General features: G+C 40.4%; 1 long non-coding RNA gene across 5 annotated transcripts; it reads right to left on the minus strand.

Moving 5' to 3' along the window:
* Positions 1-241: 241 nt before the first annotated feature.
* LOC134466622 (uncharacterized) lies at positions 242-3,575 on the minus strand. 5 transcript variants are annotated; one of them, XR_010038348.1, is made up of 6 exons: positions 3,504-3,575; positions 3,100-3,171; positions 2,494-2,627; positions 2,066-2,137; positions 1,471-1,606; positions 242-1,124 (listed from the first exon to the last, which is right to left on the minus strand). It is a non-coding gene; the product is annotated as an uncharacterized LOC134466622 (long non-coding RNA). The 5 variants fall into 5 exon arrangements; XR_010038347.1 differs by having other exon boundaries at positions 3,100-3,174; positions 3,504-3,566; XR_010038345.1 differs by lacking the exon at positions 3,504-3,575 and having other exon boundaries at positions 3,100-3,310.
* Between the last annotated feature and the right edge of the window lie 394 nt (positions 3,576-3,969).

Consider the following 3,969-nt stretch of genomic DNA (forward strand, 5'->3'; position numbering starts at 1 on the left):
AAATCATGTTACAACACATTTCCAGGTAATACAAAGGCATTACCTGCTTGGCAAAAATGCATGCATAACTTAATGCTTAGTGATTTTTGGAAATAAGCTCATCTTACACATCCCCTTGAGTAAACTGACTGAGTTGTACCTTTTATCGCTTTAAACTAATTTTAGGACATTACCTCTGTGCATAAAGTAAAGGAATCAATTTCCAATGGTATTCAGCAACAAGACTACATTTACAAATATATGTACTGCAAATTTCCTTTTATTTAAACAAATGATTCATGACATCGGATATACCTTTAGTGCAGGTCAGACACATGAGTAGAACAGACTGAATTCACAGATCATAATCACAATCCATTTTACGCATTACATTAAATAGAGGCAACACATTCACAATTTGCTCTTTGAAATGAATCTGAAGACCGCAATATGCAGTGAAGTGTCTTGCATAACTACACACTACACAAAATTTTCAGTGACAATTCGGGCAGATACTGTAACCTCTAGCACCATTATCATTTTCTGGGGTAACTTAAAAATACAGCATATCATTTCAGTCGCCCATTCACAAATTATATCTTTTCATGAATGTTTCCTTAGTAATAAACTAATATTTACTGATCTGTTCGAAGTACAGTAAGTTTTGCCGCCAAAGAGGTCCATTACAACAAATCCAAAATGGTGAACAGCCACCTTCCCACCTTGTATGAATTGTAATATTCCCAGTCATTATGAATACTTGGAAATGGATAAAAACTGATGAGTGGCTAGCATCCATTCTGAAAATGTAAGAAAAGAAAAGAAAAGAAAAGAAAAGCCCAAACAGTCACTAAAGCCAGAGCCACACAGTCAAGATCTCCAAGAAGCAGGCCAAGTTACTAGATGGTAAAGGTCACACTAAAGTAAAGTGTGTGTGAGGCCTCACTACAGACTTCTTTCAAACACAGATTTTTCTGGGCGAGATAATTCCAAAACAAAAAGCCTCACTACAGCCAGAGCCACAGGCAAGATCACCAAGAACTTCCAACACCTTCTCACACAATGTGAACGTCCATATTGTCCATCGTCATAGAGCTTTATCCCCATGGCCGTTTGCTGAGCTGCACCTGAGCTGCAGTGAAATCCTAGGTAAAAAAAAAAAGGGGGGGGGGGGAGAGAGAGAGAGAGAAATGTTACTGGTCGACATAGGTCAAAGAAACGTTTCTCTAAAATAACCCTGTCCAGTTAGGATGAAACAGTGTGACAAAATTTACCTGCACTTCACAAGCATAGTCCGATATTTAAAACTCAGTTCTCCTAGTCAGACTAAGGCAATAATTTGAATATGTATATGCATGTAAACAAACTACCGGTGTTTGTGTGTGTTGAGAAGGGCTGGGGATTGAAATGCCAAGTCATACCAGGTATAAATGCATTGATGAAAACTCACAAGTTCACCTCAAGGACAGGAAGTGGGGCACCTTTACTTACCACTGACTGCAGTTTTCTTGCGGTTTGCCCTCCCCTCTTCTGGAAGATTTTCACCAGGTCATCACAGTGAAGGTCCAGCTGGGAAAGAAACTTTAACTGCAGTGGCATAGTGGTAACGCGTCAACTCTGCATGGATCTGAAATGACAAAAAAAAAAAAAGCCCAGAAGACAACATGTTAAAGGTGCACTGTGTAATATTTTGGTTTATTTCCAGAATTCATGCTGCCCATTCACAAATGTTACCTTTTTCATGAATACTTGCCACCACATTTTTCATGAATACTTGCCACCACCATATTCTAAGTATTCATTATGACTGGGAAAATTGCGCTTTTCATACATGAAAAGGGGGATCTGCGCCATTTTGAATTTCAGCTGCAAAACTTACTGTAGGCTAAACTAATAAATATTGGTTTGTAATTTAGTAAATATTCATGAAAAGATCAAATTTGGCAACATGCAACACTATTTCAATGAGCAGCATAGTTGCAGTACCCATTCTGGCCACATCCTACACAGGAAACACTTAATATCATAATGTCATGGGTATCATACAATTCACAAGTCAGTACTTCCTACTGAGTAGAAACATTACCTCTCCAATATCCAACATTTCTGGCCAGCAGGACCTGAAGTCGGTGGCCATGGGCATGTCGCTGATGATCTCCTGCTGGTGCAACACAAATGTCTGTCAAACAACATGATCTTGATAAGCAAAACACATTCATTACTTAATCATTTTCCTATCAATGCAAAATGAGGTGTTCAGGTTGATAACATTCTTTGTTTCCACATGCCCCCAGCCCACCCCCCAGTCAGATGAAGGGAGAAATATGACATTAACATCACATTATGACATTACCAAACTACTGGTAGGCCTGCGTGCGTGCATGCGTGCGTGCGTGCGTGCGTGCGTGTTGAGAAGAGCTGGGGATCGAAATGCCAAGTCATACCAGGTATAAATGCATTGATGAAAACTAACAAGTTCACCTCAAGGACAGGAAGTGGGGCACCTTTACTTACCAATGACTGCAGTTTTCTTGCGGTTTGCTCTCCCCTCTTCTGGAAAATTTTCACCAGGTCATCGCAATGGCGGTCCAGCTGGGAAAGAAACTTTAACTGCAGTGGCAGTGGCGACGCGTCAACTCTGCATGGATCTGAAATGACACACACACACAAAAAAAAAAACAGAAGACAGTATGTTTAAGGTGCACTGTGTAATATTTTAGTTGTTTATTTCCAGAATTCATGCTGCCCATTCACAAATGTTACCTTTTTCATGAACTAACCACCACCACCATATTCTAAGTATTCATTATGACTGGGATAATTGCACTTTTCATACATGAAAAGGGGGATCTGCTCTGTGGTCTGCCACTTTGAATTTCCCGATATAGACATTTTCAGCTGCAAAACGTACTGTACTTTGGCTAAACTAATAAATATTGGTTTATTATTTAGTAAATATTCATGAAAAGATCAAATTTGGCAAAATGCAGCACTATTTCAATTAGCAGCATAGTTGCAGTACCAATTCTGGCCACATTCTACACATGAAACACTTAATCATAATGTCATGGGTATCATACAATACACAAGCCAGTACTTCCTACTGAGTAGAAACATTACCTCTCCAATATCCAACATTTCTGGCCAGCAGGACTTGAAGTCGGTGGCCATGGGCATGTCGCTGATGATCTCCTGCTGGTGGAACACAAATGTCTGTCAAAAAACATGATCTTGATAAGCAAAACATATTCATTACTTAATCATTTTCCTATCAATGCAAAATGGAGTGTTCAGGTTGACAACATTCTTTGTTTCCACATGCCCTCAGCCCACCGCCCAGTCAGATGAAGGGAGAAATATGACATTAACATCACATTGTGACATTACCAAACTACCGGTAGGCTTAGGCACGCGTGTGTTGAGAAGGGCTGGGGATTGAAACGCCAAGTCATACCAGGTATAAATGCATTGAAGAAAACTAACAAGTTCACCTCAAGGACAGGAAGTGGGGCACCTTTACTTACCACTGACTGCAGTTTTCTTGCGGTGTGCCCTCCCCTCTTCTGGAAGATTTTCACCAGGTCATCACAGTGAAGGTGGCAGTGGCATAGTGGTAACGAGTTAACTCTGCATGGATCTGAAATGACAAAAAAAGGCCCAGAAGACAGTATGTTAAGGAACACTTAATGTCATGGGTATCATACAATATACAAGCCAGTACTTCCTACTGAGTAAAAACATTACCTCTCCAATATCCAACATTTCTGGCCAGCAGGACTTGAAGTCGGTGGCCATGGGCATGTCGCTGATAATCTCCTGCTGGTGCAACAATGTCTGTCATAGAACATGATCTTGATAAGCAAAACATATTCATTACATAATTACAGTATTTTCCTATCAATGCAAAATGGAGTGTTCAGGTTGATAACATTCAGTGCCCCCCCCCCCCCCCCCCCCCCCCCAACACACAGAAGTAGTACAGTTAAATAG

The sequence above is a fragment of the Engraulis encrasicolus genome, chromosome 16 (assembly GCF_034702125.1).
Source record: "Engraulis encrasicolus isolate BLACKSEA-1 chromosome 16, IST_EnEncr_1.0, whole genome shotgun sequence".
Classification (NCBI taxonomy): domain Eukaryota; kingdom Metazoa; phylum Chordata; class Actinopteri; order Clupeiformes; family Engraulidae; genus Engraulis; species Engraulis encrasicolus.